Source organism: Hydra vulgaris, chromosome 07 (assembly GCF_038396675.1).
Source record: "Hydra vulgaris chromosome 07, alternate assembly HydraT2T_AEP".
Lineage (NCBI taxonomy): Eukaryota > Metazoa > Cnidaria > Hydrozoa > Anthoathecata > Hydridae > Hydra > Hydra vulgaris.
The window spans coordinates 12,161,178-12,178,070 of record NC_088926.1 but is presented as its reverse complement, the minus strand read 5'-3'; the positions used below and the strand labels follow the sequence as shown (position 1 = coordinate 12,178,070).

The 16,893-nt window shown below is 29.5% G+C and overlaps 1 protein-coding gene across 1 annotated transcript in view; it reads right to left on the bottom strand.

Moving 5' to 3' along the window:
* Nucleotides 1–16,893, bottom strand: part of LOC124806361 (neuropeptide Y receptor type 1-like) — a 46,516-nt gene that overhangs the window by 13,974 nt on the left and 15,649 nt on the right. The window contains exon 2 of the mRNA XM_065801066.1: nucleotides 7,843–7,870. The gene's annotated coding sequence lies outside the window, so the exon portion shown is untranslated. The remainder of the gene's footprint in view (nucleotides 1–7,842; nucleotides 7,871–16,893) is intronic.

The window sequence follows — 16,893 nt, the reverse complement described above, 5'->3', positions numbered from 1 at the left end:
AAGCGCCCGTTTGATTTCCACTTTGTTTTTTTTTCCCGCTACTTTTTTATGTTATCAACAATAAAAATGGCAGCTGCAAGTTTATGCTGTATGTTTAATTAAAAGCAGTTATTCGTTTTTTTTCATACTTTCTACTTTAAGATTTCTGTCTTTGTATAAAAGATATGAACGCATTTAAAATGATATGATTCATTTTTTAATATTATAATTTTATATAAAGCTTTTTATCAGAAAGTATAAGAAAGTAAATGCTAAACTCTGATATGAAAGTTTTGCGCCTGTTATTACTTCCAATTATCAGCATACTAAAGTAGGATCAGAATTAGGTTTGTAGGAGTAATAGGCCTAATAAGAATATATAATAGGATTATTAGTCTTATTCTATTATTATAAGACTGATTTAATGTTTATAAAAGTTATAAGATATAATCTTATAACTTTTATAAACATTAAATCATTTAAAAATTACGGTGAATTATAGTATCTGCGTTTGTTTTCCAACACTAACTATGATAAACAAAAGATATAAATTACAATGCTGCGTATGCAAAACAGTATTTAATAACGACTATAAAACCAGTCATAAAAGATCCGTTCATGGTGATAGAAAGGTTCATATACAAACAGTGGGAGCCCCAGAGAATCCTTTTGTAGCCTCCTTAGCTTCGAAAAAACGAAAAATGGAACCTCGGAATACTGGTAACAATGTCGAAGTGGATAATGAAATACAAAGTAGTGAACATACAAAGTTAGACTTGATAATAATTGAAACATCGACTTCAACATGTGGTATATCCATAGAAGAAGAAACGACATCTTCTGATAAAAAATGTGAAGAGGACGCAAGTTCAAAAATTCAAGATAATCATGCAAAAAAGGAAATCCCGAGTTATGTTGTAGTCCAGGAACAAGCAGAGAAATTTACAGAATTAAATTCTAAATCAGATCATTTAACCCAGTTTCCTGACCGAAATGAAAAGGATGGCACGAATATTATTAACTTGGATACTACTGAAGTAAGCAGTGAAACAACAAATTGGACTTCGCAAGCAGTGAAACAACAAATTGGGTAATTTGGGTGTTTTAATAGATAATCTTAAAGATTGTAATGACATTTATAAAAAATATTGTAAAGAAGAATTAGTAAATGAAAAATTCGCTGCAATTGAAATTGTGAATGCAACAAGTTCTGTGGTGGAAATGTCAAAAAATGTTTTGAAAATGGGAAACGCTTTTATAAGAAAACTCAATATCAAAGCTCAAAATATTATAATTTACAAATCAGATTCATCAGCATTGATAAGCCATGACCCAGGTTTACGTCCACATACAATTACGGATAATCAAAAATCGTATTTAATCCAGTTAGGGCCACACCAACCAAAACTTGCTAGTTTCCCAAGTGACGGTAAAAATAGATTTAATCCCCAGTGGTACAAAGAAGTTGAACATTTAGAATACAGCACCCAGAAGGATGCCACATTTTTTTTGTCTGCCGCTCTTTCCCCAAGGGTATTTGAAAGAAAGGAAAAAGATAGCTAACTTCCAGATATGGAGCAAATTCCAAACATTTATATGTTTATACTTATGTCAAATAAGGATGCTTTGCAAAAAATTGCGATGATTGGAGCTTGTGAACAAAAATTTAACCCCACCTGCCCCAAACGTGAGAGTAACAAGTTGATGAAATATTTTTTGTATTATTTTCAACTAGACTTATATTCATCGATAAATTTTAAATTTCATAGTAAAATATTTTAGCGTTCAAAAATTATGACCATTTAAAGTTAAAAACCCCCTCAATTTGAGGGGGTTGCAAATTTTATATTGTCATAATTTTTGAACAAAAAATATTTCATCAACTTGTTGCTCTCACGTTTGGGGTAGGTGGGGCTAAATTTTTGGGGCTTTTTTGTTCCCAAGTTCCAATCATCGCAATTTTTTGCAAAGCATCCTTATTTGACATAAGTATAAACATATAAATGTTTGGAATTTGCTCCATGTCTGGAAGTTAGCTACCTTAAAGACCAAAAAATGCTTTGGGCGCCCTTGTTCACGAGTCCACCGTCTAAAAATGAAATGATTAGTTTAATTGCAATTAAATTAAAGAGTAAGATCATTAATGAAATTAACAGCTTCAATTTTTTTCCGTGATGGCCAACACTACTCCGGATATGTTACGTAAGGACATAATGATTAAAGTTGTGAGAACAGTCAGTAAAAACGGTGAGAGTCGGAAAAGGCTTTTGAAATCCGTCGAATGCACTAATAAGAATGGAAAAGGGATGGCTGAGCTAATTTTATCTTCTTTACATAAAGTAGGCATTGACTGTTTAATGTCCTCGAACAGTTGCATGTTTTCTTCACATCAAGCACAAAAAGATTTGGTCATTTAAAAGAAAAAACTTGAAGACATTAACAGTGTAATACAGCTTGTAAACCTGTCTAGAAAAAGATGGACCGCACGAGCAAAATCTGTTAAGGCTTTAAATCGGTGTTTAGAGAAGGTTATTGATCTTCTTCAGAGCATCTCAAATCATAAGATTTTTGATACTAACACAAAACTAAGGTAATGGGGCCTCTAAAAAAAGTAACAACTTTTGATTTCATTATTACTCTTTTCTTTATGAAGAATATCATTGAGAAAATAAAAATATTAACAGAAATCTCAGAAAGTCCAAACTTTGATGTCATTGACAATATTAATGTAATTGAAAGTACTGCCAAGAACATAGAAAATATCAGTAACGATATATTTAATTGAAAGTGCAGTCATATTTTCTAGGAAATTACACATTGATGCAGAAAACGATTACAAACGACACCATAGATTAATAGCAATGGAGATAAAAGGTTTTTAACAGAAAGAATTCAAAGAGGTCATAGACTCTCTAGCCATGGGTTTAACTAAAAACTTGGCACCATTAAAGGAAATATTTGCTTCTATCACCAAAATTTTTATTTATCCTTTAAATAAGGATAATTTGAGTATTGAAAACTTAACAAAAACAAACAAACTTTTTCCTCCTGGATACAAGGATCATATTCCAGACGTTCATGTGCTGAAAAGCCAGATGGAAATTTTGATAGTTAACTGTTTAGAAGAAGGTGATGAAGATTTTAAGTCATCAAGCTAACAGCAGTTAAGACGCTGGAAGACATTTTGTACCATGTTGTGAATTTAAAGGATATACTGAAACAAGCCCATAAACAATGAATTTTTGGAATCACAGCTGCTTATGGTGTAGCATCAAATGAGCGTTCTTTCAGTCAACTCAAGATTGCAAAATCACATCTGAGAACAACAATGAGTGAAGAGAGATTGAATAGTCTCATTCTACTACTAAAGTGTGAAAAAGAACTTTGTAAAGGAGTTTACCCCGAACATCTTTATTAAACGATGGGTTCAATTGAAGAAATGTCATATTAAAATCAAACAGTAGACAAAAATTGATAGACTGATGATAAAATATTGTGCGTATAAGTTTTGTAATAAAATAATATTATCCATATTCCTTTGTACTAATTCATTTCCGTAAAATTTTAAACTGCTATATATGCTGCCAGAATGGTTTGTAAAGTTTATTGGATTTGTAAATTGTAACATTTTTTTGATACAATTTCACTATGAATGGGTAAAACTTTTAAATGTTTTTTGAATTGAATATTTTGTATATATGTAAAGGAAGCTAGGTTTTGTTAATAGAAGTTAATAAATACTGATAATTGGCAATTCATGAGAGTGAGTGCAGTGTAGTATAACAATCAGTAGATTTTGTAAATAGGATAGAAATTGATTTCTTGAAATCTTGAATTATAAAAAACAGTTGTGAAAACTTTGTTAAGCAGTTGGTAAAAACAAAGTCTCTTCCCCTCCCCTCTGAAATTTTCTCACGCAATGCCCTGAACACAGTTGCAAACACATTAACAAAATTTGGCTTAAATTTAAAGGATTGTGATGGTATAGGAACTGATGGTTGCAGCTTTATCTTAGATAAAAACGACGGTGTAGTCACAAAATTACAAAAGATTCTAACAAACGCAATAAAAAGTCATGCTTTAAACTTTTCAATTTATAAATTTTTGTCTACACAAGCTGTACAATTGGCACAATAAAGTATTATCCTTTTTTAAAGCTTCACCGAAGCGAAGTAACATGCTTAAATAAATAAGGGAATGCTTATATCTAGATAGCGTCATGTCGTAAGAAAATATAAGTTCACTAATTATTATAAATATGCTAAATTAAATACTAAAAATTCAAGTTTTTAAGAAGTAAATTACAAAATGAAGCAATAATGTGAGAAAGAAAATTGCTGAGTATAAGATTAAAAAATTTTTTTTTTTTGAGATTTAGAGCCAGCAGGATTGGTACTAAGGCCAAGCCATTTAGTAAATTATTATTATTGAGAAAACTTATATTATTATTAAGAAATATTGTCGTGAAACCATGTGACTTTAATGAGAATTAAAGCTACCTGATTTCACCAAAAATAGGTAAATTGGTAAGTAAGTTTAGGTTAGGCCAAGCATGTGACTATTGTAATTTTTGAAAATCAAAGTATATTACCCATCAACAACAAGAGATCCCAAATGAAACAGCCAAATTCAAATTAGTCTTATAAAGAGCATGAAGATTTGGAAAAAAGATGGATAAAAAGTAACTTTAAAGACAAGAATTATTTGTAAAAGGGCCCTTATGTGGCTTTGACAATGCAGACCAAAGAAGGTTTAAAACAGGTTCTACTTTAAGTCAGAGACAAGTGCTATTTTAAGAAAATCGAACTAGGACGTATTTCATTCAGCAGATTGTATTAAACTACATTTTACCAGTAATAACGTTAATAATCCTAACCCTACCTAATATATATTTATTGAGTTTATTTTCTCCATAGCAAAGCTGCCAGTATTGGTCTAATAATGTTGCAGCAAGACGTGGCAACTCGGGTGCCTTTTGACTTCTCCTTTAGCGCGTTGATAGTCTTTTTGGGTTTAAAAATTTTTAATATTAATTTTACATTACAATATAATAATAAATGTTTAACAGTAATGTGCGACTATGTGAATATATATTCTAACAGTCATACATTACTGGTGATGGTGCCCATTAACTTTTGCGTGACTAATATAGTTTTTCTTGTTTGTGGTTGACCGTACCTTTAGCAAACCTTGTTAAGAATTAGTAGTATTGTTTTATCGCATATGCCCTTTGCAAATACCCCAATTTTTTTTGATGGGCTGGAATTTTGGACAATTGGGTAGATTAAGATTTTTTCATTGTTAAATTTCTTAAAGTCACTCCAAAGTTTTGTAGTGGCACTAAGCTCAAAAGTTAGGTCAAAGCAAACAAGGTTTAACGTGAGATTGAATGAGTGACAAAAGTTGCTTTACAATACGAGTTTAGAAACTTATAGATATCAGAAACTCGTGTTTAAGAAACTCTTGAAAATAAATTTCTGATGTCAAAGTTGATGGCGTCACAAAAGCTATACTTTTTTTTCCTCAACTACAAATTACTTGCCATAAGAGCACCTTCTGCCATATTTATTCCACAAACTTGTATTTATACTTGTTGTTTACAAAAAATTGAAGCTTAATATTAGTCACCAGAAAGTTGGTTAAAGTCACATTTTATGTACTTCAGTTCATCCATTCAAAATCAGAAACTTTGTACTTTTTAGCTCTTTCTCTTTTAGACAAGCCTGGAATTCTTTCAAAAGAAAAAAGAATCTTGTTTACCACTGATTAAATGTTAAAAAATGTTTTTCTTCTCTATGCTTTAGCTCTTTAAATGAATAAAGTCTTGTTATATCTTTTTATAACCCTTCCAACAGTAGATTGTTCTAGTAGCTTTTGAGATATATCCAATAGCTTTTGAGATATATCCTGCGGCTTTTGAGATATACCCAGTACCTGTTATATACCTGAGATATATCCTGTAGCTTTTGAGATATATCCAGTAGCTCTGAGATATATTCTGTAGCTTTTGAGATATATCCAGTAGCTTTTGAGAATTTTGTAATTGTAATTTATAACTTAAATTTATTTTTACTATGTTTTTTGACGACTACTTGATTATATTTAAATCAAGTTATTAGCTTAAAAGTTTAAATTAATAGTTATTAAAACTTTTAATAATTAATTATATTTACAATAACATTTACAATAAAACAGAATATACACTGATATACATTTTATATTTGAATAATCATAAGTTTATTTCACGTTATCTAAATTTTTAATTACTCTATTTTAAAATTTTTAATTACTCTATTTTAACATTTTTAATTGCTCTATTTTAAAATGGTACAACCAAATAACTAAAAAACTTTTATGACATTGCTGTTTCATTTTTAATCAGGTGTTACTGTAACCTTTTCAATAAAGAAAATTTGTGCTGTGTATGGAGATGTATTGTAAATAAATAAATGCCAAAATTGAATTTTGACAAGTCTGATAGCAATCGAAGTGAGCGCTCGGTAGGGTTTGTTAATGATGCTTTTAAAACACTGGTAGAAAAAAATCACAAACTGAGTATCCAAGAAACAGCAAACACTCTTAAGACTACTTAGTCAACAGTTATAAGACAGCTTCACGAAATTGAGAACAGTTATAAGACAGCTTCACGAAATCGAGAACAGTTATAAGACAGCTTCACGAAATCGAGAACAGTTATAAGACAGCTTCACGAAATCGAGAACAGTTATAAGACAGCTTCACGAAATCGAGAAGGTTTACCAATAAGGTATAAGGGTCTCACATCTATTGTTGTAGATGAATAAAGTTCAACGGCGTACAACTTGCAAATCTCTTTATTGCATAAAATGTGTCAAAATTTTACTGATGAATGTGATGAGAAATGATACAACAACAAACAACAACTTATCCAACAACAACAAGCGCACTAAACAATGGTTTCCTCCAAATTAACAAGCCGAACCTACTTCTAAAACATCCTTCACTCTATGTCACTGTAGTGACATAATTCATTTTTAACTATTGAAATTGCGAGCGACAGTTACGGCAAAACCGTATTGACAACAACTGGATAAGTCCCACAACCAATTATTAGTAAAACGACCAGATCTGGTCAACAGAAAAGGAGTAAAATTGTGAAATGGTAATGTGCGGCCCCAACCTACCATGAATAACCAAAGAAAAAATAAAGCAGCTAAACTAGGAGGTTTTACACAGACAAAGCATCATCTAGTTTTTACTTATTCCTGTCTAAGGAACACAACCTGAAGAATAAAGATGAACTAATTGAAACAAACATCAAAACAAATTCTAAAAATAATCTAAATTATAAATAACAACATAAAAAAAGGCTTATATATAAAACAGATCTGGAAGAAATCTTGGGACAAAACAAGCACAAAAAAATATCAAGCTGAAAATTACTTCGCTTTTCATATTCTATTTGTATAGCCCATGTAGATCCCACGGTCAAATCCCGAACGTTTCCCATTTGACATCCCAGATTTATCCCGCTTTGCACTTCTATGTTAGTGCGTGCTTTGCAGTTATTATAATTCCTTCTTTTTTTTAATTAAAAATTTACTGATTACTATCTTTTAATCATAATAGAAGTAACCTTTGTACTTTTTTTGTTGTTTTTCATGGTTTATTTTATTACTTAATTAAAAAGAATGTCTATCCCAATTATATTTATATTCAAATATAAACTTAATAATTGGTGGAGATAAAAATTTCATGGAGATATAAAAAATGCATTGAGAAGATAAAACAATTTTTTTTGGAACGCGCAGGACTCTATAAAAACATATTTTAAAGAAGTATGCAAAGAAATCTAAAAAAAAAAAAAAGAAATCAACAAATTACCTTAACAGCGACGATTAAAAGAATTCATCTAAAAAAAAAAAAATTTTCTGAACCAAAAAAACAAAAAACAAAAGAAAAATTTGGTTTACGCTATCGGAATAGATTGAGGAGCAGGACGGAGACCATACAATCCGGTCCCTAAAACTTTAAATAATAAATTTATATAAGGTATAAATAGTTTACGGGTTCCTGGCACCCAAAATATTATTTATATTTTATATAAGTATTTATAATTTATGTTTTTATGTCTAAGTTGAAAAACAAAAACAAAACAAAAAAAATTATAAATAAAAGAAAATAAGTTTGTAAAAAGATTTAAATATACAGGGAACTGACTAGTAAATATTAAAATAAGTTAATATAATATAAAAAAAAATTGCATGATAAAAAAAAAAATAAAACTTTGCTTCGTAAAGATATGTGGGCTCTAGTGTATATACATTAGAACCCACCCTTAAAATTAATAAACAACCAAGAACTTAAGTTTCCGTTTGAAGAAAAGCCTAAAAGCAAACAAATTAAAGCGGCAAAGAAAGCCATCCAGGAATGGTTGATTTCATCCAGGAATGAATTAAAACATCTGGATTGTCTGGACGATTTAGATAAATGCATAATATTTATAAATAAATAGTATTTGCAATTTATTTAAAGGTATGTAAGTGTTTAAAGAAGAAGTAAAAGTAAAAATTGTTTAAAGAAAAAGTAATAACCAATAACTATGTCTTTTATTTTACTCTTTCATTTTCAATTCAAAAATATTATTAACTTAAAATTTTTAAATTTTTTTAACTTTATTGGTTGTTATCCGTAGGTGTTACTTTAGTATTACGATTTTTTAAATATGAAATGCTTAGAATATAACCAAAAGATAAATGCAAACATGGTCTTGTAAGTATTACCACAAATAATATTATGGAAGATTTCCCCCCCCCCCCCTTCTTTCCTCTCTTTTTTTTTCAAGAATTGTCACTGTCTACTTTTTTTACTAATGAGATTGAGTTTTCCTTTTCACTCAGAACATGCATTAAAGTACATTAACTCCATCACCTAAGAAATGTTAAACTACATAAAAACATAATAAAGTAATATTTTCTTGTTTTTTGATTCTAAACGATCACGAATTGGTGAATCTTGAGTTTCGACTACCCCCTAAAGACAATTATACGCGACTGCAAGTAGTATGGCTTTTTTTCTTGCTAATTGTTTAATTTTATGGACTTTTATCTTACTTTGAGAAAATAATAATGTTTTAAAATGAAAAGTGCCAACACCTTAATATTTTCATTAGTTTTTGCATCCTAGAAAACAAAAAGTCTTTTTGCAACAAACTTTCAACAAATCTTTTTGAAGTTATTATTAAACTTTTCAAATAACCAAATCGATATAATTCTGTAAAAACCAACAAAAAAATGTTGGTTTTTACAAAATATTTGCTGATATCTTTTTTTTATTTTACTAAATTCTATCATGTTTAATCATTTATTAGCAAGTGATCAGTAAATTCTCCATTTAACCATAACAAGGCAAATACTATTATTTATCTATGACAAATTTAATTACTTATAACTTAACAAAAAAATTAAAAAACAAACAAATATTTCAACACATAATTAAATATTAATATATATATATTAATTTATATAGCTATAGACAATTTTATTTATAAACATTTATATAAATATTTGAAACGTTTATTTACTGATTATTAAAATAATCAATAAAACAGATTTTAAAAAAGTTTTTTAAAAAACATATATTTTAGTAAATTTGTAATCTAGTGTAATAAAACATAAAAATCTTCATAAAGAGCTTGAAAAGGTCAGAACCTATTACAACTAAACTCTATAGTATCTACACAGTAACACAGTACTTACTACTACACTCTGCAACAAACAAGTCCTCAGTATCAGCTGTGGTGGTTGTAGCAAAATTCGACTTTGACTTGGCAAAACACCATGTTGTATCGTTGGCAACTTTAACTATATGGGTAAATTGTTCTGCAACTATAAAAAAGTGGATCAAGATAATCATCTCTTGAAAAGAGTTGTTCAACCATTTCAAGATAAAAAGTCTGTAAGTTCTGACAACTTTATGCTCAACAGTTATTTATTTTCAATTCCCAGTGCTTATACTGGTTGATCTTTATCCAACTTTGACCATGTATCTGTAAAGTTTTTAAACAGTTTGTTGTTAATACCTAAAATGGCACCAAACAACAATTTCTACAGCATCATCAACAAGTTCTAAAATGTGATGACGAAAAGATAGGTAGAGTAATCAATATTTATAGATATTTAGTTAATGGAAAAATATCAATACTTGATATTTTTCCATTAACTTAGAAGCTCCTTTATATCTAACACTATTGTTAGCAGTTGTGTTAAACACTAGAACATTGACAAAACCCAAATTTATAGCAGTTCTAGCTTTGCTTCAGCTTGAGTTGCTCCTTGCTAACTTAGCTAGAGAAGGAACATCTAATAACTTTCTTTGTATTTAGGCATAAGTGGGCTGGCAGTGGAGTGATAAAACGATCGCTTTGTAAGCAAGAAGCTCCGAGTTTGATCATAACTCCGTTACTGGTAATACTGTGCTAAACTTGTTTTTATACGTAGGCAGCGAGCTTGTTCGCCAGGGTTTATGTTTCGGAGTTAAAGAGTTGTGAGAGAGTTGTAATCACAAGAAGTAGTCTCCTCGAATGTAGTTGCCAGCTCGGCTTTTGGGTAATAACATTTTAAAAAATCATTCAACGGTTTACCATCCAAATACAATGCATCATATTGTGGGAGTTCTGTTTCTATGTTTCTGCACCACTTTCTGCAAACCTTTAAAGATTTTACATTCTTGTTCTCCAAGGTGTATTTCGTGATATGTCAAAATCTTTAGAAATGCCTCCTGCAGCTTTGACTACTGCTAGCATAATCATTATCGCTTTTTTGTCAGAGGCGATTGGCGGCACAATTTACCTGGTCATGTTTCACATCACATTATTTTCTAGGATAGCTTAAGAGACATTTGTTCTGATCTGTTTCTGTTTCTTCTAGTTGTAAATTTATTTCAGAGTCAGGGCCAATTTCAAATTATCTTTTTCATTTAATTGTCTTAGATTCATATTCTAGCAAAGAAGCGACTCCTATGACCTAATCTTATCGTTTATTATTGTTGGTCAAAATAAAAATTAGTTTCATCCTCTTTTTTTATTCTGACAAAAATCCTGATTGATGAGCTCTACCTTTGAGCTTAGTTTGCTCCGAGTGAGAACAAAAAACTACAGTTTTTTGTTAATAACATGACCAGGTAAATACTACTGTATACTACAGTTGATTTTATTTAAAAGAGTTATTTTTGATTATTTGAAAGCTTTAGACTTTAAACTTAATTTTGTGTTTTATGTCACGGTTTAAGTTACCATTTTTGATTAAACATTTCAAAATTTGAAAAAGATTTAAACACGTGAACTTTTCTTGAAATTAAAAACAGAATTTTAAAAGTTTTTTAAATTAAAACAGTTTTTTTGTATCTAAATCATAAATTATCATAAAGTTTTATTTATTTTTACTGTTTTTATTCAATCTAAATCTGTTCAAAAAAGTTGTTTGTAAAGTATTTTTAATAGAGTTTTTTTTTATAACTTTATTTATAAATCAAACTTTGAACCAATAAGCAATAGTTTTATTATCCTTCTTTTATTTAGTCACTAAACAATTCAAAGATTTGCTCAAAAACAACACTACAAACCACTTAGACATTTGCTAAAAATAGTGTTACACCTCAGATTTAAAAGTTCTTTACCAGAAATAAAAAGCTATTTTCCAGGTTATAAAAAAACTTGTGATTTATTTTGAACGAATAAATCACTAGAACTTAATCGAAAAGAGTTTTTGTTAAAAAAAACTGTTCACAATAAAACAATATTCAAAAATTAGAATTAAATATTTGACAAGTATTTCTGTGTCCCTGAAACGTCAACTCCTGTCAAGCGCATCTTTTGTCAGAGTGGATTGAAAATGCGCCCTCTTAGAGCTCGTATGTCTGATTCGTTGCTTGAAACTATAATGTTTCTAAAATGTAACGAAGACTTATAGATTATATAGTGATAGTTAATGCTTTTGACATATAGTTAACGCTAACAACTAATATCAACATATTTTTAATTAAAAGATGTTAAAATTGGTTGTCAGCATTAAGCAAAAAAATATAAGTTTTACTTTTTATTTTTATGTATTTTTGTTTTTGGCTTTCATATTATCTAAATATATTTTCTTACTAACTTCTTCAAATTCTATTCATAATCTTGATATAGTTTCATAACTCGTGGTTTTATTGTCACAGCCATGCTATCTGCAGTTTTGTAAACAATTGCTCTTAACGTAAGGCCAAAGCTTAAGTCTTTCGCTTTGAAAACGTTTGCGGAGGCCTTGGTCTTGAATCTCTTGACCTTGATCTTACCTTGGCCTTGGAACATGTGGCCTTTGCCATGCTATTTATGGTCTTGCTAACAACTCTGATAATAGCCAGCTTGCTGAATATGTTTAACCAGCTTGCTAAATGTTTAACCTTTCAACACAGAAACAGATGTAAAAAAAATTTGATTAAAAAAAAAGTTTTTATTATAATAAAAATGTTTTAACAAAAAAATGAAAACAAAAAAAAAGGCCTTTTAATAAAATTTGTTTACTAATTCAAGAGTCGTTTAACTAGGGTAAGTTTTCGTAAGAGTCGCTTAACTAGGGTAAATTTTTGTAAGAGTCGTTTAACTTGGGTAAGTTTTCAAAAATCATTTTTTCTATGGATTTTTGTAAAGACCAAAAGGTTAAATGTTTCTTCTTTAATACTTTTAGAGCCTTTGTTTAGTTAGATTGATATTTATCTCATTTAGAAACAAGATTGACATTTATCATATCGCATTTAGAAAATTGACATTTATTACGTTTTTTTTCTTAGTTTTCACCAATTCTTCGAATCTATTTATACCCTTCGTTGTTTAGGCAATAACTACTTAACTTTGATGAAACTGATTTGGTACACAAATTTACCTAATTAGCAATTTAAAGATGTTTTGTCATTTGTTATTCTCTTGATTAACAAAATAAAATAAAATCAGCAGTATCATTATTGAACTAAATTGTCTTGTTTCGCAATAAGTAGTTAAAGATATAAAGCGGCCGTGGCGCAGTAGTTAGAGCGCTTATTTTAGAAGAAGAAATCCAGGGTTTGAGTTCTGGATATATTTTGCGCTATTGGTAAGGAAGGAGGCGTGAACTTCCTAGTTAAATGCTCTTTCGCGGTGCTCTGGTCTTCTTGGGGCACCTAAAACAAAAATTTAAAAAAAGGATTTAGATAGAATTCAACCCCAAATCCCTATTATGTTAGTAATTTTGGTCGTGGTGGTGGATTGTATCTTATTAATTTGCTTTAACGGCATTAATGATTTTAGAAACTTGGCCCCTTTTTTTTGACCCATTTTTAGGGTAATTACTCTCATTTTCATGTATGATAATCAAAATAATAATTAATTAAAGTATAAATAAATATTTCTTAATTTTAGAAATTTAAATTAAAAACATTTAAATAGAAATTTAATTGCATGAGATTTGACTCTAATTTTTTATTTTTTCGATAAAGAAATCTGTTCAAATTCTTATTAAAATATTTTAGAAAACAAAACAGTAAAGAAAAGTAAATTTTTCTAAGGAATATCTATTTGATCAATTGTAAATCTTATTTTAGATATTAACAAACGTATTATGTTTTAGTGCCACTAAAAAAAATCATTTTTGGTACTTTTACATAATCGGCGTTTAAGGCCTAAGACGCTGCAACGCCCCTGTTCTTACCTACATGATAGGTACCAAAGAACCAATTTTATTGGTAAAATTAAAAATAAATTGAATGTAAATATAATAACAATATGTATCTAATTTATTATTTCCTGCTGTTGCTATTAAAATGGAAATAAATGCAACAGTAACGAAGATGGAAGATTAAGACGGAAATAATGCAACAGCAGGTAACAACAATATTTTTAAAAATCGGTGTGCGTCCAAAAAACGCGGAATATGAAAGTTGCTGCTTTCGGAATTTAGACAAAATGCGTTATTCAAAGCATAGATAAATAAATAATAATTTGAAAAAAATATTTTTCAGTATTTATTTTACTTATTTTTGTTATATGTTTACATATATATTAAACATTTTTATATAACTTATTAACAAATTTTGAAAAAGTTAAAAAGTGTTCAATAAAAAGCATTATTTTTTAAAGATACCACGAAAAGTGATTTTGCCGAATACCATATATATATACCATAATAGAATATTCCGCTTCACTCTCCAATTTAAAAGTCGTTTTGTTTAAAAAAAACTGCAATAAGTAACAAAAGCTGTCTTATTTCAAATTTTTGTTTGCAAAAAGTTTTGAAAATAGTATTTTTTTAATAAAAAATCAACTATTTGGAAATATTATGAAATTGGGAAGACAATAAATTAGCAGTTTGTTTGCTGGGTAAAAGCGAGATCTCGCGTGGTGGAGAAGGAAGGAAAGCAAATAAAACTATTACGTATATTATAGCTAATTAAATATGTTTTAATAAAACAAATAATTTACGCTAGTCTGTTTTTTATTCTTTTGCACACACAAAGGTTCTTTAATTACTCTATAGAGTAGTCAGACGCACTTCTACGAATAAAATGAGGGAGGGGTAAACCCTTACAAAATACCGACTAACTTCTTTAAAATGAGTAAAATTTAGTTTTGAGGACCTTTTTTATTCAAAAATAAAAAAGGTCCTCAAAACTAAAATTTACTCAACTAAATTGTGTCAAATACCCAACCAGCCGACTAAATTTGTAAAAAAACCGACTATAACTTGAAAATCACCTTCTTTGGGGAGGTGGAGAGGGAAACCTCTCACCCCTTCCTCCCTCAAACACACACCTGTAAATTCACCTCTGAGAGTAGTTAAAGAACCTGCTATTAATTACATTTTTGCGTTCTGCTCAGAATGCTTACTTTGAAGATTTTCAGAGAAGTTGTTGCTGGAAATAAAAAAGAGTACTCAAACTTATAAGTTTAAGTCTTCTCTGAAAAACCATCTTCAAAATAACCATTCTGAGAAAACACTTAGTTGACTCTTTAATATTAAAATTAATAAAATATTTAATATTAAAATTAATAAAATATAATTACTTAATATGAGAAACTTTGATAACGAACCATCAAACTTGTTGAACGAGTTGACTTAAACACGCTTACGGAAAAGGCGGTACCGCAATGCAAAATATCTTGTTGCACCGAAACAACTGAGAAAATTATCCCCAATATATTTAATAGAATTTGCACTAAAATTTATGCTAGTATTTCAAAAGCAACAGCAGTATCCGTGACATCTGACATGTAGACATGTCAGCACAACAACCAAAGTTTCTTAAGTTTTACTGTGCATTGGATATTTCCAGATTTTATTCTTTAAAATACTGTTTTAGCGATAAAGCTGTTTTTTGGTTCACATACTGGTACCAATATCGCAAAAGAACTCAATACTATTGCAGAAAGATGAAATATTTTACATAGCAAGATCAATTTTCTTTTCCATGACAGTGGAACCAATATGATAAAAGGTGTACGAGATACAGAATATGATTCGGTCAAGTGTTTCATTTATTTACTACAACTGGCTGTCAATGTATCGGTAAAATCTCAAATCGAAAGATCACAGATGGTAGCTGCTTCAAGATTAATTGTCATCCATTCTTTCCACTAACCATTCCTAATCATCCCTAACTTTCGCTAACAATCCCTATTCACCCCTAACCACTCCAGTATAGCACAAAAAAAAACTAAAATGCATTTGCAAAGAACTTAAACTTTTAGATCACCAATTAATACAAGACGCATGCACACAAAGGAATTCAATATACTATTTATTGGAGCGATAATTAGAGCAAAATGCTTGTTGTACATAACTGATCATAATTCTTAAACATTTTAACACCTGCTCAATGGGAGTTAATGGAACAATGTATCAAACTTTTTATACCGTTTAAAGAAATTACAGAAATAACCAGCTCGGTTATTTCTAGCATTTCGGAGGAAATTCCATATGTTGTCACTTTGTTAAAATACCTGAGAAAGAAAGAGACAGCACAGAGAATTTATTAAAAATGAGATCTTTGCTTTAATCTGAATTTGAAGCGCGGTTCAACTTTAATGAAAATGACAAATACCTTGTTGCAACTCTTCTTGACCCGCGCTTCAAAACTAATTTCTTGGGTATAGTAAAAACACAAAGAACAAAACAGAAAATTCTTTTAGAAGCTCTGAAAAAAAGTTTTGAAGCGTCTAGTAGATGATGACTTACTCCACATTGGAAGAAAAAAGTGTCAATGAAAATGATAAAACAAATGAAAAGCACAATAGTTTCTGTTTTGAGGATGTCGCTACAAAAACACGCATTTAGATGAAGATATCGAACAGAAAAGTTCAACAGCAAACGAAATTGATTTATTTATAAAAACTGTTTGCCTAGATTGGAAAGCAGACCCTTACAAATGGTGGTCAGCTAATGCAAATCAATATCCAAGTCTAGCATAATTTGATCAGATTTATTTATCATCTCCAGGTAGTAGTGGGTATAGTGAGCAGCTAAGTATAATTTACGAGGAAAAGCGGGATCGTTTGCAATCAACAAAAGGCAAAAAAAGATGTTTTCATTCATAATAGTTTACCACTGATAGATTTCAAGAATTGAACTTGTTTTAAATAAAAAAAATTTAGTTATTAATAGAATCTTATTTATGTAATATATTTTTTATTTGATTAATCTGTTTATTGCATTATTTACAGTTATTAATACTAATATAATCTATTCCTAATGCAATTTTTTCAGGTTTTAGTATTTCGTATTAGGCCGAATAGTTTACAATATTCGGCTGAATATCGAATACTATAAAATATTGCAGAATACGCCGAATACCGAATAGTTTCTGAATATTTGTGGCATCTCTAGTATTTTTTCCCTAACCCTACCCCATATACAAGGCCGGCGTGAT